The sequence below is a fragment of the Abramis brama genome, assembly GCF_963993115.1.
Source record: "Abramis brama genome assembly, chromosome: 6".
Taxonomy (NCBI): domain Eukaryota; kingdom Metazoa; phylum Chordata; class Actinopteri; order Cypriniformes; family Leuciscidae; genus Abramis; species Abramis brama.
This window is the reverse complement of record NC_139968.1, coordinates 40369056-40388265: the sequence shown is the minus strand read 5'-3', so window position 1 is coordinate 40388265 and position 19210 is coordinate 40369056. Positions and strand designations below refer to the sequence as shown.

The window sequence follows — 19210 nt, the reverse complement described above, 5'->3', positions numbered from 1 at the left end:
TGAGAGATTGTACAAAACAAGATTAATTTAGCATAGAGCATTGAAAAACCATTCACAGAACCGAATCCTGATTTCATTGTCCTTTTGACTTTCTCCATCCTGATTTGTCCTGATTTTTCTGATTTAAACATGTTTTTTCAAACAGGGTGTTTTGATTGGTTAGAAACACTGATTCTCAGTGATTGTGTTACTGTTCAAAAACGTTCACAGAGGTCACTGTCCTTGAGCATATAGGTAAATATTGCTGTTCATTATGTAGGCTATCATTATGTTGGGGCATATCAGTGTTATTTTTGTATTATTTATCATTATAGTTTCATTAATGTTTTGAATTATTTTTTATTTATTTTTTTCAGTTGAAATTTTTGGTAATTTTGTTATTAAATTTTGTCCAGGAGTAGCTGCACATTACTACTGTATGTTTTGGGGGTTTTGATTTTAGATACTTTTGGCGTCTGAGATTGTAGTCTGATTTGAAATGTGCTGGGAGAGAAAGGTCAGGTTCCCCATCCTTGAGCAAAATCTCTTTATTACTGTTGACTAGCCTCTGGGTTAAAGCAGTTATTGTATGTTTTGCAATAAAGATTTCTTGCATTTTGGCGTTGTGATCAGTTTAACGTTTAAGTAGCCTGCTTTAATACGTAAAGTAAGGTCAGTAAGACTTGATTTTTTTTAAATAATGTTACAAAAGATGGATTAAATGCTGTGAGTAATGATCCGAGTAATAAAATATCTTCAATATAAATACGTCCTAACCAGCAACAGCGGCAGAACAAAAGAAACATCTTCTAAATTTGTCACATTGAATAAAGTTCATCTTAAAGACCAGCAGTTTCTACTGAGTTGGTTCACTAAAATGTTGACTAAAGTGTATTTTTTCCAAGCCTTTTTACAGTTAAATAGCCACCATAGTATCCAGCTAAACTATGAGGATTGTATAAGTTCATCATACTTGATTTTCCAAAGACCAAATGCAAATTTCTCTTAATGATCAATTATATGTAACGGGACTGTAAGTCTCGCCTCGTAGGGGAAAATTAAAACACTACCTTGGAAGACTTAAAAGCGAAAGGATCTTAGTCCCCGCTCCGGTGCTTTGAGCCTCAATATGCACGTTATGTGTATATGTTTTACCTTACACTATGTGAGAATAGACTACAGGATTAAGCAGTGTAGGCTTCAGGTGAGTATGTCAATACGGTGGCTTCCTGAAGTGTATGTGGTGAAAAATAAATTGAAATTCACATCCCCACCCACCTAATCCTAATAGTTTAAGTGAGACGCCCCTACCCCAAGGTAAGTTAAAAAATAACTGTCAAATGTCTTACGTTTTAACAATTAGTCATTTATTTTCCTTCTCTTTGTAAATTATATTTCTGCTGGAAGGATCTGTTATTCAATCGAATAAAATAACAAAAAGTAACAAAAATAAAATAAAAATAAAGATAAACAGTTTTAAATTCCTTGTTTTCTTGAAAGACCATCAAATGGTTAACACTTTCAAAACAAACTTCTTTTAACACCTCAAAAGTGTTCCCTAAAATTAATGTCAGAATAGGGCACAAACTTATTTACAGACAACACTGGATGTAGATGACTCTTATAGTTCAATCCAAATGATTCACTTCATAAACTCATTTCGAATATGTAGAATATGAAATCACTTAAACGATTCTCATGAATCAATTTTTTGATTCAGTTCCTAAACAACTCAGTTATCACAAACACAGTTCAAATTGACAGTTGAAACCCTCAGTTTGTTCAAACACTCAGTTCGGTTCACACTATATCAATGAAGTGTTCGTGTGTGTGTGTGTGTGTGTGTGTATTGAACTGTTGTACCAGTCTGTGGCAACGACAACTTTGATGTGATGACTTGTGATGACCTGTGATGACTTGAACAACAGCTGTAACGATTTAATGAACAGCTGAGACAGGACAGTGAGATGTCGTAAGGATGGCAGGGCAAATAAAAAAAAAAAATAAAAAACAAGAAAGTTTCAGCGTGGCTCAGGAAAATAACTCAGGTAATTTCTGGAACAAAATGGCGCAGCTCAGCACAACTCGCACGCGGCACGCATAAATCAAATGATCTGGATCACACACAAAAAAAACGTCTTTCAAAAACAAATCTTCACCATTGACGATCGTCAGTCTCCCAAAAACGAATCACTCCTTCAAGTTCGATCGATCAGCTCACATAAGCATTCTCGCGCACTGAAAAGTGCACTCAAATGATTCTCAGAAAAAATAAATGTCTCTCGTTCCAACACGGTCTGTCAGAGATGGGACCAAGTCACACATGTGCAAGTCTCAAGTAAGTCTCAAGTCTTAACCTTCAAGTCTCAAGTAAGTCCCAAGTATTTTTTTCTTGGGCAAGTCAAGTCAAGTCAAGTCACAGGCTATGTCAAGTCAAGTCAAGTCAAGTCCTGTAGTAGGTCAAGTCAAGTCCAAGTCAAGTCACCTTATTATTGTAATTTTACTTGCAGAATCTGATCTAAATAAAGTGAAAAGACCAGATATAAGTAACTGTCAATAAATTACAACAATTTGGATTTGCATTGTAAATACTCATGTTCAGTAAAATACACCATGGAATCAAACAAAATCGTAACTTCATAAAATTATTTATTTTTCACTTCTGCCAACAGTGTTTAAAATGTATCGAAGTTTAATGTTGTATGTAAACTGTGTTTACAATAAGTGTATTGTGATTGTCAAAACATTTTAGTAACTAAACTGAATTGTATTCGGTTTAGTGACAACATGTTACAATGTTTACATAGTACAATTTCTGGTAAGCTATGCTTTTTTATTATTTAAATTCAATTCAATTATTGTGATCTGATTTAATATTGACTCATTTGGATAAATATTAGGTAGGCTACACAAGATAGCCATTCATTTTTCTCAAGAAAAAAAAAACAACTCACCTAATGCTGTAAACATACAGAGAGATATATAATGCGTTTTTTTATTATAATAACAACAACTTTATTTAATGATATATGTAAAAATATAATAAATATGTAATAGTACACTTATTTAGAAAAATACTTTTTTTTCTAGCCAACTAACGTGCTATAGCCATATTATGGTCATCAAATGGCTTTCCTGGGGTAAATGTTATGTGACATAATTGTTCTCCAGCTGTTTTATTGACCCATTTGTTTGATTGATTGGTCGATATTATGTATGAGGAATATACATTTCGGTAAGTTGTAGGCCTACTGTATCTTTCAACATTGTTCATTCGTGTTTATTTCTAGAGATGATCGGTTCACCTGCCGCTAGGGATCTGTCGCGTCACATTTACAAGCGCCAAAACGGTATTTATTGTTTGAATTTCGTAATAAAAGTGACAGAATCTGAGAGCTGAGATTTTTTTATATCATATGTAACCTGCTCTTGCGTCGCGATTTTTCTGTGCGTGAGAAAATGAATGTGTGGCGACGTGAGAGCATGTGAAAAGTGTCGCGTGTGTCTCACGGTGAATGCGTGAGTTGGCAGCTCTGTCTGGCTATCCGCGATGTTAATGTTGCATGTCTTGCAAAGCGCTGTTCATCTTTTGCCATCTTGTGAATAATTCTTGAAGCCGAAAGCGATGACCCTCGGAGTCAGTACCCCTCCGGCTGACATGTTGACGTGATATCTGATCTAAGTGGGCGTGGTGTGCAAGGTACGAGAGGGCGCGCGCGACTGATGATGGTGTCGTGATCCAGTCATGACAACGCTATTCTCAGCCTGCGCTCCAGCTGGGTAATCAACTTTATTTTTTAAAATAATTTATATATTTTATATTCAAACTGAAAACATGATGTGATTAACACTCAAGTCATTCAAGTCATCGTGTCTCAAGTCAAGTCAAGTCCCGAGTCTTTAACTTCCAAGTCCGAGTCAAGTCTCAAGTATTTTATTTTTTGTCAAGTCAAGTCACAAGTCATAAAAATAGCGACTCGAGTCGACTCGAGTCCAAGTCACCAAGTCACAAGTCCCCATGTCTGCGGTCTGTAGATCACCCAGAAAAACAGCAGGACGCTCAAAAATTCTTAGTCAGACTAACGGAAAAACAAGTGTTCTGAATGAAACTCACGGCTCACGTTAGCAACTCTCTCTCGTGCTCTCAGCCAGTCTCCAACACCGTTCTCCGTCCGATGACGCAATCAACCGAACCTCTGTTTCAACTGCGTCTACAGTTTCACATGACAATGTTGATGTACACTAAACTCACGAAACTTAATCCGAACGTGCACCACTGTTTTACATTACAGCTTCAACGGAAAAATATCGACCTCTTGTACAGCAACCATGGCGTGTCGTGTCTCTCTCGTAAACTATTGCGCTCTCTTCTTCTTCCCAGACGTCTTTGCATCTCCCGCGAACACGCCGGAGAAAGAAAAACCCGTCAAAATAAAAGTCCCCATAGAGAAAAATACCTCTGTTACAATAGGTTACTGTGTTTGCTCATTAACAGTCACTGATGAATTTTGTTGCAACAATGCAGGCAAAAGTTATAAAAGTTATTCACTGGTTTCGGGGTCAAAATGGATGCTGCAACGGTTTTCTTCTATGTTTTCTCTGTACAGAAATGTGGTTAGATCTGTTGGGTGGATAAACAGCTTCTGCTGAATGTTTGTGGAGCGTTTTACAATAAACTCCTGCACGTACACTTCAATAGTGCACGCTTTCACTGCGTGATGTAGGCCTACCCTATTTAATAAAGTGTGAATTCCCCCAAAAATCAAGATATGAGGATAAAATCTGGAAGACCATTCATATCTTTTTTATACTTGTGTCATATGACAGAGTTAAGCAATATCACACGAGCAAGAGTGCTTTTTTCCAGAACATCAGCACGATTGCAAATGTGATACTGGTTTTTGCAACAGTTCAACAAACAAGTTTACACTGAGTTACATTTTGGACATAATATTGTGTTTCTGCTTTTTTTCACAACGAATATAATTTCAAACAGATCCACAAAAGAGAAGCCACTCGGGTGAGTCAATGATTCAAAGACCCATTATTAAATATAATCACTTGCATCGTTCCTGAAGTTAAATGAATGATTCAGTGAGTCACTCATTAAGTCACCGCCTGCATTTGAAATTGCATACTTCCCTATATAGTAGGTGAAAAATAGAATGTGACAAAAGAAGTATGTCTTGAATTCACAGTACTCATAAGATTAAGCAAAGTATCCAGATGACCTACTACTTACAGCGAGATTCTGAAGTGTGCATATGATGGATACATTACTATCCCATGAGGCCACGGGAGAGGATTTGTGAATGGCTGTAAAGCAACACAACTGATGCTGGTAAGCCACAAGATAATGACAACATGGTGAATGAAGTACGTCTGGATTATTCTAATTAAAAAAAGTATTAAATGTAAGACTTTTACATAAGAGTTTAGGCATTTAATGAGGGGAAGAAATCCCTTTTAGAGGTAAAAATACATACATTTATTAAATATGTGGAAAACAAATATGTATGTCACATATTTATACTCAATGTTGTCCATATATGCGAGAAACCAATACTATACTGTAATATATGCAGATATATGGTATCATATATGGATGAACTCAAATATTTTCTTCACATGTTTGGACACATAAATGTTCATATATGTTGCAGGCATATATTGTGTTCTCAGATAAGTCAAATATATGTATAGATATATGTCATGCTATTTAAAATATGAGTACATATATGGCCATATATTACATTTTTGTATGGGTGAGAAGGACAAGCACACGCTCCCGTCCCAGTTCAGACGCAAAGTTCAATGCAAGTATTCTTTTACTAAGATCTAAATGCGTATTATCTGTCCTGCTTAAGGATTTTGATTCTTTTGCTGGTTCTCAAGGTTCATTGTTTGTGATATGTTTGCCACGCTGTGATCTGTTTTTCTTTCTTTCTTTCTTTACTTTAATTTACTGTTCATGTATGTATTCTTTGTTTGATGTAGTTGTAATTATTATTATTAAATATAGTTTCATTCATTAAAACCCCATTATACGCTTTATTGTCTCTGTTTGCTACTCACGGAACAAAAGCTTTTCCTAGCTACCTACAAGTTAATAATCTCTTAAACAAGAGAGTTATTCCTCATGGCCAGAGGAAGAACACTCCTTGAGGGTCAATAAGAAAATCGCATAATTTGTTTGGCGGACAAACAAATTATTCGATGGGACCTTAATTTTGGAGGCATTCACAAAATTTGATAGCCCATCTGTATATTCATAATTAATTGTAATTCGTTGTGGTTAATTATTTATATACTGTATAGAGATGCAAATATAGGGGCTTTGTATTCCCTTTTTGGGCGATTTAAAGTGTGTAGGTGATAACCAGTATTGTTGGTTATTGATTATTAATAATTAATAATTGATAATTAATAGTCAATAATTGTCCATTCCCCTCATTTGAGCTGGTGTCGCTACAACATATAAAGCTTTACTTTATTAAAATATTATTTAACTATACTGATATTGATACGTTTTTTTCTATCTACAGAAATAAACAACTTCCCCCAGCTTCTCCTTTATCCTGAGAAAATACTGATTTTGGACACATTATAATATGCTTTGAGATCACAGTGAAATACATAAACACAACATATCGATGCTCCATTTCCTCCAACAGGGAACGATAAAGTCTTTAAATCTCTAGTGCACAGATACTCAACACACTCTTAGAAGGAATGTGTAGACAAATTACACAAATTATGTGTAACACTCTAATTTACACATTTTGTGTCAATATTAACTAAAACTGCACTGTAAAAACAAACTTTTTGGTATAGTAATATATATTAAATTAACCATCATAATTTTTACTTTATAAAATTAAAATTCAATGAGAACTAGAATTTTCTAAGTAAAATTTTAAATATCTACACATTTAATTCATGTAATAAATTAACTGGCTGGAAAGAGTAAATCTTATTATATATTTGCATGTAATATTTAAACATTTTATAGTACTTCACATAAACATAGTAATTTTAAGTAAATTTTAATCGAAAAGTATAGCGCGTTTGAATCCGCACATGCGTGTTTGGACAAGACAGTCTAACTGCCACTTTGGGTCAGACGGATTGGTGAGCTGCTGCGTGGCTGCTTTTTGTCGTGTTTGAGGTAAGTTTGTCTTTCTGTTTTACATTTAATAAAACATGGGTCTGTGTGGATTTTGATTGATGATTCTTGTTTACATGACTCAATAAACATTAATGCTCATCTTATAACATGACCTCATATTAGTGTAACGCGTCTGGGTTATCCACAGTACATTAACGTTATAACCCTTACATTTCACTTCCTAAGTTATATTAGTTAACGTATATTTAATCGGAAAAGTTTTCAATAGTTTTATAGATAAAGCACTGTTTTTCGTGTAAAAATTTCAAACTGATTGGATACCGTTGTAACTGCTAGCAGTAGCTTGCTAACATGATTAGGCCTTAAAATTGACGTTAATCGCTTTCCTGCTGAAGTAGGCCTAACGTTACGTTATAAGTTACCGTTGACTGTTGTATGGAAAAGTTTGAATTTTCTTACTGAATACGGTGAAGTGGGAGAAAAAAAGAGAGTAAACTTTATAGTTACCTACACAATGTGTGTGGTAACTATACTTAGGTGTATTTAAATGCCTGAAATGCACTATATAATCACACCGGTTTAATCGTACGCATCAAAGGGTTAGCTAACATACTAAAAAAGACCATATGGTTTCGATTATGTGTGTGTTCATTCTGTTATGATAATGAAGTCACTTTATATTTTTGTTTCTCAAAATAATTATATTTTTTTCTTTTTCTAAACTGTATGCAGGAGGACAGCTGCAGTGACATCACTCAGCACATCATTAAAATACTGGTTGTCCATGGTGCTGATGGAGAAGATCCAATCGATGTATCCAGCCTTCTTAAAGGACAAGTTCGGTATTTTACACTTAAAGGGTTAGTTCACCCAAAAATGAAAATTCTGTCAGTAATTACTCACCCTCATGTTGTTCCAACCCCATAAGACCTTCGCTCATCTTCGGAACACAAATTAAGATATTTTTGATTAAATCTGAGAGCTGGATCACTCCTCCATATGGCTTCTAAGACATTATAACTTGCTGGCCCAGAAAATGTATTAAAGACATCGTTAATATAGTCCAAGTGACTACAGTGGCTCAATCTTAAGTTTATAAAGCGACAAGAATACTTTTTTCGTCACCACGTATCACACACATGACCAGCGTCGCCCAATAGTGAGCCTACGTGTGACGTACAACACAGACGCACTGCGCTTAAACACTACGTGAAAAGACCCGAGGCCCAGAGAGAAGGAAATGAAAAGTGGAATAAAGTCGTTATTTTTGTTTGTTTTTGCGCACAAAAAGTATTCTCGTCGCTTTATAAACTTAAGATTGAGCCACTGTAGTCACTATATCACTAATGGACTATATTAACGATGTCTTTAATACATTTTCTGGGCCAGCAAGTTATAGTGTCTTAGAAGCCTATGGAGAAGTGATCCAGCAAAAATATCTTAATTTGTGTTCTGAAGATGAATGCATAGGTGCACTGGAACAATCCTTCCTAAAACGCATTAAACTTTCGTTTACAAAGACGTGAAACTCACCGAGTGGTCAGGGGTGTTCACTGATGTGCTCACACAAAAATCGCTGTAAAATATGCTTTCCAACAGGTTTTATCATAGTTTTTGTCTAACTCCATTGACTTGTATTGGATGTGCTGTGAGGTACGGTATTACTCCGCCAACGGAAATGTTTTTTTGTTTTTTTTGCTACCACAGAAACCGAAAATTCTCGGGCCAGAAGCATGTGTCCAAATTTCAATCTTAACCGTTCTATTTAATCAGAAACGATCTGAAAACAGGGCTTTATGTGTAAAATACCAAACTTGTCCTTTAAACTCTCCCCAAAAGTTCAAAGATTGAAGATGAAGTTGTATTAAATGCTATGGTATGATAGAACTGTTTAAACTTTCATTTGTTGATGTTTTAATACATTAAAGTTGTAATGGTACAGTATTCTTTAAAGTTCACTATTTCAGAGTGCTGTTTTGAATGTTGAATGTTTTGCATGAATTTTTTTTAAATACATTTTTATGTTTAAAACAAGGGTTACAGTATAATTCTGAAGTTTTACTGAATGCACCTGTGTCAAGAGATGACTGTGAATGTCCATTTTTGTATGAATAATTTTTTGATGACTGAAAAATAAATAAACTGTTTAATTGTATTTTAATTGTGTTATTTGTGAAAAATATAGAGAAAATGTTAATTTATGTTAATGATTATTTATAAAAAAGAAATTAGCAATGTTTACATAATTGTAGGGAGTATTATAATTTCATAAAACTAAGTAAATGAAAACAAAAAAACTTAAATAAAATCTACTTATTTACTTCATTAAATGGTAAGATTTACTTCATAATTTCATAAAAGCAAGCTTCCTAATTATAAAACAATAAATAAACTTTACTTAATTACTTTAAATAAATATAGCTTCTAAATGAAATGTAAATAGGTAATTTTTACTTAATTTCTTCATGAGCGTTACGTTCAATACTAAGTAGATTTTACTTGATAATGACACGTAAGTTGTACTTGATATTATGGCAGTAAAATTTACTTAAAATATACTTGTGCAAATTGTTACGAGGATTTTATTAAGTAAATCTTACAAGTAGTTTTTTTCAGTGTGTGTATAAAAAAATAATCTATTTTACACATATCCATGTGTAGTTTAAAGTTTACACAACTTGGGTATTTACTCAAAGCATTTAACATAATATGAGTAGACTGATGTGCTTACACACTTTAATGTGTTATTTTTTATTTAAATTAGCTAGTCGAACTGAACCAACCAATAAGGTGACTTTTGAGTGAACATAATCCAGTTCCAGTCAGTTCAGTAACGTTAGTAGATAAAAGTCTATTAACGACTGCAACTATTTTGTTTTTACTATATTGTTGAAAATAATACATGTAAGTTATACCTTAATTATCACTTCGTTATCGACTACCCCTCGCGTCAAAACTGTTCGTGAAACCACCTCTTTTACCAGGGAGGAGATGATTCGCGCTGCCGGAGATGCTCAAGGTTCTTGAGGTAAGCTCGCTGTACTTGAATTATATATTTTTTTTACTCATGTTCATTTACAAAAACAATATTTCCTGCTACTGTTATGGTTTAAAAGCTAGGTTACGACGAGATTTTGCGGGCAAAAAACTCGACTATTGTCAATAACGTTAGTGTAACGTTAAAGTTAGCTGAATCACGGCTAAACCAAGCAGCTTTATGTTGATCAATGCTGCGAATTTGCGTGGAAACCCCGATTCAAAATCGGCATAATTTTTTTCCCATTTTCACACGAAATTCCAGATAATGAAGAGACCTTTATTAATAAATGGATTTTACACGCAAAATTTCGCCAAGCAATGGTAAACGTGACCGCACCTAGATTGTAACTTAGTGCTAACTTACTCGATTTACAATACACAAAATGTTATATGTAAGGGTGTTTTAAAAATCGTCTACTCTTTATTAATTTGATTAACGTTACGTATAAAATGTAGTCGTAGTAGTGGATTTGAAAGTTTGCTGAAATGATTAGCAATATGTCATAAGTGCTCTTGAGTCAGTGATGTGCAGGCTAGGTAACTGTTAGCATACAATACATGTGCTAACTTTATATCAAATAAGTGACCTTTGCATTATGTCTAATATTTATTACACAGCAAATGAACCAATCAGAAGATGGACCATTTTCCACCGACCACCGTGTTCAGTCTCACCAGATTTAATTTATTCAGGTAAGCATTGCAGTAAAACTCAATAAATCATTAATTCATATCAAATAAAGCATTCTAAACAACTTAAGTTTTTATTTTTGCATTCTTTTGATCTATTATTAGGCCAAGGAGTCCGACCTGACCAGGAAGGTGCCTAATAAGCATAGCCTATCAGCGCACAGGTAGGCAAGGCAAGTTTATTTATATAGCACTTTTCATACACAGTGGCAATTCAAAGTGCTTTACATAGAAGAAATTAAAATAATAAAAAGAAATAAGAATAATTAAAACAGTTTAGAAAAATAAAAAATAAAATACAGTACAGTACAAACAGTCGGACAAACATTGGCACAGTGCTCATTCATTAAATGCATAGCTAAACAGATGTGTTTTGAGTCTGGATTTGAAAGTCACTACTGTAGGAGCACATCTGATCTCCTCTGGAAGCTGGTTCCAGCTGCGGCTGGCATAATAGCTAAAAGCGGACTCGCCATGCTTAGAGTGAACCCTTGGTATTTCTAGCTGATATGATCCTAGTGATCTGAGTGATCTGTTGGGTTTATATTCAGTGAGCATATCTGCAATGTATTGAGGTCCTAGGCCAATAGGTAGGTAGGTTAACTACTGAGGGAAAGAAAAAGATCATCACATGGGGATTTCTTGCATCATGTATCTTACTGTGTATTTGTCTCAAACAGCTGTCCCTTCACTGCAAACAAGTTGAAATTGGCTAGCCTAAATCCCTGATTGCAGTTAAGCCTACGAATCTCAGCATTTTTGGAGAGAATTAAGGAAATGTAAGTATTAAAATTTAATCTGGCATAATTTAGTTTACATTTCAACTGAAATGTTTGAATGTGCTGACAAAAGGGTGTTACTTACAAATATATATATTCTGAATTTTAGTATGATGGAGATTAAAAACAATTTGATGCTTGTGTAATTTTCTCCTCTCTCTCTCTCTCCCTATTATATTTTTATATAGTGTTGGAACTGCGATCTTCTCTGAAGAAGAACTGAGCACATTTGTGTTGGTGGACACGTTTGCATCCAGGAAACAGGGGACTGATGCATATGTCACACTTTTCTGGAATCACTTCAGGAGTTTCAAAGTCGCGATCTGATTGGTTGAATTCTACAGGATGTTCGGGAGATGTGAGTGTCGTGTTCTATATCGGTTCGCCTGGAAACAAATGCCGTGACACCAAAACCCCTCGTGGAAGAAGAATGCTATTGTGCTTACAACTGTGACAATGAGCGCTTACCAGGATCAACTAAACGCGGGATTTTCAAAAGTATTTGAAGTTCGCGGCTCCATTGTTGCCGTAAACTTGCTTAACGTTCTTGAATGAATAATTTATTAGATGCAGCCAGTCTGTTATTGTAGGGACATCAACATCATATATTATCACGCCCCTAAACATGACGCAGAACAAAACAAACTGTGATTGGTTGCGTTATATGTCAGTCAAATGTCCTCTTGGGTGGTCCTTGGTCAAGAAAAGCTGCAATAGAGTCTAGGGATAGGTCTGGCTAAACAAGACTAAGTTCTGAACAGGATAAGTTAATTTAGGTTTAGGTTCATTTATGTATTTTTCCCAAAGGTGAACAAAATGCTTATTCCCAAAGATTGGCTTATTAAAGACTGATTTTATGATCACTTTTACTTCAATGCTGTGAAAAAGATGGAGGAGTACAGACATTGATAATAATAATGAGAACTGTTTCTTGAGCATCAAATCATCGTATAAGAATGATTTCTGAAGGATCATGTGACACTGAAAACTTGGAGTAATGATGCTGAAAATTCAGCTTTGATCACATGAATAAAATAATATTTTTTAAATATATTCAAATAGAAAACAGCTGTTTTACATTGTAATAATATTTCACAATATTTACTGTTTTTACTAAAATATTTGGTGAGCATAAGAGATTTCTTTCAAAAACATTAAAATGCTTAAAGGGATACTTCACTTCTGGGAAGATGAATGTGTATTTAAAATAGGTCATTTAAGTAGAAGAAATGTGAAGAAATTTTTGAATTTGGAGCTTTCTAGACTGAGAAAAGCCAGAAAATGTATTTTTGGCTTATGTGGATGAAAGACAACAACTCCCAGAATGCACTTGCTTCGCTGCCTTAGGAGGACACGCCTACCGGTAAGAGTGTGCAGTTGAAAACAACAAAGCTTACAAGGCTAACTTAGCCTACGTGATGAGTTTGCCAGGGATCTCTAGAGATCGGCCAAAATGTCCGGGATTCGGCTTTTGCGTTCTACAGTCGCCATTCATTCATCATGTTTACTGTGGCGAGCAGGACGAGGCTGACGGCCGCGGGAAAACGGCGCGAGGCCGGTGGCGTCATTACTGAGACGCGCCGGTCTCCCATCTCTCACGGAGGAGAGGGAATTTTCTTAGCAAGGGTAAAACGCACATCAACCGATCACTTGTTTAGCGTTCATGTAAACACTACATTCAGACTCACCAATCGGAATGAATTCAGTTAGATTGAAACAAAAGGTGTGCATGTAAACAATGAATGGCGACCGCAGAACGCAAAAACTGAATCCCGGACATTTTGAACGATCTCGCCCGCCAGACAAGTCCGGGAAAAGGAGGATGGTAACCCCTACTTACTCAGCTTTCTCCTACTATTCAGCTTTCTCCACAGAACAAGAGCATGCTAGCTTAGCTTCCAAAGAAAGACGGCTGACACTGTGTACATTCAGTGAGTGAGATCCCACCCTCTATGGGCGGGTTGAAAACATGCGGAACAACGCCATCTACTGGCTGTAGTCTTTAGCCTCTGGCCAGAAAATCCTCCGATGACGCAAAATGACGATTTTTGCGTCATCGGAGGATTTTTTCCAGACAAAAAATACATAAATCTCTTGTCTCAGGGGGATATGAGGGTGGAAAGCACGGTAATTCGAAAATACTACAGGTTTTCTACTAATATAAAGCTTAATGCTAAATCCTGAAGTAACCCTTTAATATTTTCTAAACTTGGCCACCAATGTACATCAAGCCAACCATGTTTTGGAAATAAGTGAAATTATTTTGAAGGTGGGGAAGTGTGTCATGTTACCTAATGAGATTGAGAAAATAACTGTTTTATCCTATGTTGAACATTTCCTTTTTGACTGCTTTAAATTGTATTGTTCTATTCTGGATTGAATTTAATTGTTGATATGTCAGTCATTATAATAAATAAGATAATCAACCACAGACTTTATTTTGTCAAATGCTTATTTTGTTTAGGATTTTAGGATTATACCTTTCTTAACACAGTGTGTGTAGCCAAGGATAGCACATAATGTGGTAATGTTCCACATCCGGCATTAATTTTATGGCCCGCGTCATGCAAAAGATGAACGCACTTTTTTAAATAATTTGAGCTCAAAAGTTGCGCGAATATTAGACAGTGTGATTTTTATCTATGTATATTGCGGACGGACGATAATCCGTTGGTCGATTAATAAAAAATAACATTCATCATCGTCATTGTGATGTGTGTGGAATGTTTAGTGAGACTTTATATAGCTACTTGATATCTCCGAAATGTACCATTAACTTGCTAAGCGCAACAATAGCAAAAATATAGCTGCGGGCAGCGATTACGGGCCCAAGCCGGTGGCACCGCAACCCCGATGCCTTTAGTTACCTAAAGGCACCGGGGTGGCGGTGCCGCCGGCTTTGGCCCTTCATCGCTGCTCGCAGCTATATTTATATATATATATCTTTAATGTATTTTTATAATGTTGAAAAAGTTTGGTGTGAATAAAATAAACCACTTAGGAGGAGTAACTAAAAACTCAGAGTCTGACATATCCAAAAAATCCACATTCAACCCAAAATATCTGACTTCCTGTTGCTCGGAGCTAATGACTGTAAATTAGAAAGTTGTCCGGCTCGATGAGACCAATATGTGTACTGATTTTTGTAACTGTGGGTAAAAGTACTCCCCACTTTTGTCAAAAGCATTTTGAAAGTGACACACTTCCTGCTACCAGTTGGTGGCGCTATAACTTTGACTCACAATAGTTACATCCATCTGACCGGCCTCTTACCACGAACACACTGCTGAAGTTTCATCAAGATCTGTTAACGTATGCAGAAGTTATATTACTTCGTGTTTCTCTTTTCTCGCCATAAATTTGTTTCCTCGCCACAGCCAAACCGTTCGAGATATCAAAAATCCATCCGGAATTTATCATGCTGACCGAGTTTGGAGGCGAGTGGATGAATTCTCTAGGAGGAGTACATCAAATTCCACAGCATGCGTTTTTCAAACAACCCATAATAGCCGACTTCCTGTTGGGCGGAGCTAATAACTTAGAGTGCGGAAGTTGTTCGGCCCGATGAGATCTATATGTGTACCGAGTTTCATATTAATTCATGCAAGCGTGTTTGATATATGGACCAAGTTTTTAGACCGTGTCCAAGGGGGCGCTGTTGAGCCCCCTTGCCACGCCCGGGTACCAGCTTCAGCCCGGCCCTGATGACCGTGGGCTCTGACCTGTGTGGAAAGTTTCAAGAGTTTTTGAGCACGTTAAGGGCCCCAAAAGCCCCTGAAACCTTGAAGAACAAAGATTAAATGGAATAGACAAATCCCCCCCCCCCCCCCCACACACACACACACACAGAGAGAGAGAGAAAATTCTCCAGAAAATCCACATTCAAACCAAAATATCTGACTTCCTGTGGGTCTGAGGTAATGACTGTAAATTAGAAAGGTGTCCTGCTTGATGAGAACAATACACCTACCAAGTTTTGTGATTCTAGGAAAAACTAAGCCCCCATTTTTGACTAAAGGTGGCGCTACTGAGCCATTCCACCACGCCCATTTCTGAAACTTTGCACATGTCTACTGTATAATAAATGTGATGTGTCTGTCGAGTTTCATGCATTTTCAAGCATGTGAAGAGTCTCAAAAGCATCCGAAAAGAATATTAAAGTTTGATGCGTTGCCACGGCAACAGTATCTAAGATATCAATAATCCTTTCACAGGTCTACATCTGCCGTGTGTCTACATTATACACATAAAGTTTTAAGCAAATCGGGTAAAAATAAGAAAGTGATTTCAAAGCATTTTGAAAGTGACACACTTCCTGTTGCCAGTTGGTGGCGCTATAACTTTGACTCACAAAGGTCACATCCATGTGATCGGCCTCTTACAACGAACACACTGTTGAAGTTTCAGCAAGATCAGATAATGTATGCAGAAGTTATAACACACTTCCTGTGTCCCATTATTCGCCATAAATTCGTTTCCTCACCACGGCCAAACCGTTCGAGATATCAAAAATCTGTTCACAAGAATTCATCCTCAATGTCTTGACTTCATTCACACCGAGTTTGGCGGCGATCGGATGAATTCCCTAGGAGGAGTATTTCACATTCCATTGTATGCGTTTTCCAAACAACGTATAATAACCGACTTCCTGTTGGGCTTTTGTAAAACTTAGAGCACGAAAGTTGTGCGGCCCGATGAGATCTATATGTGTACTGAGTTTCATATGCAAGCGTGTTTGATATATGGACCAAGATTTCGGACCCCATTCCAGGGGGCGCTGTCGAGCCCCCCTGCCACGCCCGGGTACCAGCTTCAGTCCGGCCCTGATGGCCGCGGGTTCTGACCTGTGTGCAAAGTTTCAAGAGTTTTTGAGCATGTTAAGGGCCCCAAAAGTGGCAAAAAGTCACACAAAAAAAAAATGAAAAAAAAATAAAATAAAATAAAAAAATAAAATAAAATCCTTACGAAAACAATAGGGCCTCCGCCCTTTCAGGGCTTGGGCCCTAACAAGCGGTAAAACTGTGAGGCAACTTGCAAGTGTGTGCAGCGCGCTATGCATAGCTCGTGCATTCAGGGCTGTGCACTTTCACAGCTGATTCGGGTGACGTTAGAGCTGATCCGCGCATCTCTACTGCAGTGTGTAATTGGCCGATGATCCTCTTAACAGCGTGAAAAACAAAACTTATTTTCAAATTGTCAATGGGTTATAAACAGTAGCAAAAAGCGCTCCCATTACAAAAGCTGTCAATACGTCAATGAGTTCGCAAAACTCTTGCAAAACCTCTAGTTATAACCGGCAGTTTAGTTCAGAACGGGGCACGGCTCGCATGAAAAACTGATCAAAGCTGCTTTTGAGCGAATTCTGACAAACTTAAAAGTTAGATGTAGCCTACTGGGATAATAGTTGGCCTAGTATTAGTAGGCTAATAATAATAGCCTTATAAATTTGTAAAGCGACCCTGTATAATGTCATCTAAAGAAAACATATAATAAATAATTGAACATTTGATGTAGGCTAATTGCCTATATATATTATCGGCCTAATCAATAATTGTTAAATGGGGGGAAAAAAGGATGGATTTATAGCGTAAAAAAAAAAAAAAAAAAAAACTCTGTTTGAATATGAACTCTTTTTTTTTTGCTTAATATTAATAATTAATATTGCTAGAAAACTGTTAATCCACTTTTTGTTAGCCTACTTTAAATAGGACAAAGACTAGCAGGACTTACCTAGCAAGGTTTTTTAATACTCTGAGTATGAACTCTCTTTTTTTTTTGCATTAATATCGCAAGAAAATTATTATCCAAATTAAATTTTTTATTTTATGTTCAGTATTACTTTAAATAGAACAAAGACTAGCAAGAATTACCTAGCAAGATTAACCTGGCTAACGTCAGACCAAGTCTCATTTCAGACTACGTCTGACGTTCTCGACTGAAAGGGAACTAATACACTAGTGGTTTACTGAGAGTAGCCTACACTTAAAGAGCAAAAATAATAGATAATTAGTAAACTACAAGTATGATGTTAAGTTCACTCAGAATTTACAAGTATACTTGCAGAATAAAACTATTAAACAAGTAGCTAGTTTACTGAGAGTATACTTCAAAGTGTACTTTTATAAACTAAAAATTTGCTACAAGTATTAAAATAGTAAACTACTAGTATACTCAAAAGTTCACTTGCAGTACAAATGAAAAACGTAATTATGAACTAGTTGTGCATTTACATTTACATTTACCATTAAAATACATTTACATTGAAATAGTACACTTACAAGTTTACTACTAGTACATATTGACATTAGTATACTTACTACATAATGTATAGGCCTACTTAAAAATATACTTGAACGTTACTTAAGTATATTTCATGTAAATGAACTTATTAGTAAGAGAAGATCAAATTGTTGCTTTAAGACTTTTTTAACATGTTACTGGTCAGTTTATTTCTGTTGAAAATTATGTCATCAACTTCACTGGAGCTCAGAGTTATTTTAACTGTATGTAGAGTTTCACTTCACTTTACAGCAGATCATCTTCACATCAGCGCATCTGTCATTTTATTACTGAACCAGTTTTGAAGAGTTTGTCTTTTCATATTTGTGGACTGAAACCGATGAAGATGTTTCTCCCTGTTTTGCTCTGCTTGTGTTTCTGGCGTCTGGATGGTGAGTTTAAATGTGTTTTTATGGCTTCAGTTGCTTCTGTTCTGGTACCATGTGATAAATTACTGGTTAATTTAGTCAGAGAGGATCAACATTCACTGTTACAGGCCAGTACTGATAGGGGGGAAATCAAATTATAAGGGTGAGCAAACCCTTTATTTATTTGCAGGTTATTTATATACCTATATTAAATAAAATATATTAAATAAAATAAATATATATATTTAAATACCTATATTATAAATATTTATTTATTTATATATATAAATATATATTTATATGAGGTAATCCTGGACACAGAGCACAACAACATTTACTAAATCCACTACAAACACAGAAAAGAGTCACAGTGGTGCATACAGGTTTATCCATAATGAAAAACAGTAAATCTTAAAGGTGCTCTAAGTGATGTTGGGTGATGTCACTTCCTGTTGATGTTTAAAGTATTGTCAAACAAAACGGTGGCTAGCTAGACCCTCCCTCCTCCTCATCTGCGCACTAACCCCCCAAACTCCACCCCTAAATCATTCCTGTCGGTTATTGGCTGGAGCAGTTTGTTATGTTTCGTGGTGCGGGTTAGCCCAGTTTGTTTCTCTTGCTGTTTGTGGAGCCTGTGTTGTCTACAGAGACCGCGTTTTTTTTTACATTGTGTTCAGGGGACAGGCTGCTAGCGGATGGTGAGGAGATGTTTGCTGTATGTGACAAAAAAATGTTTTGGCCTAAAAAACGCGCAACATCACTTAGAGCACCTTTAAAGTCAGTAGTTGGAGGTGTCTGCATTTCACTGAATACAGTTTCCTCAACAGAGTAATGCTTCAAGTTGTCACTCATCATGTGTTGTCTTTTGTTTGGTCTGGTTTCGGTTGGGATCAGATCGCAGCTTATTATCCAAAGCTCATTGAACTCAGGTTTGACGGTCATTGAAT

General features: G+C 36.1%; 2 protein-coding genes and 1 long non-coding RNA gene across 3 annotated transcripts in view; all 3 read left to right on the top strand.

The window, feature by feature from the left end:
- The window catches only part of LOC311084222 (uncharacterized protein), a 316630-nt gene that overhangs the window by 37935 nt on the left and 259485 nt on the right, over window positions 1–19210 (top strand). The gene's annotated exons all lie outside the window — the stretch shown is intronic.
- The window catches only part of LOC311085196 (CD48 antigen-like), a gene marked incomplete at both ends in the record, with an annotated part of 41771 nt that overhangs the window by 6781 nt on the left and 15780 nt on the right, over window positions 1–19210 (top strand). The gene's annotated exons all lie outside the window — the stretch shown is intronic.
- LOC311085428 lies at window positions 10713–12710 on the top strand. The gene is made up of 4 exons (XR_014606824.1): window positions 10713–10840; window positions 10943–11001; window positions 11518–11616; window positions 11805–12710. It is a non-coding gene; the product is annotated as an uncharacterized lncRNA (long non-coding RNA).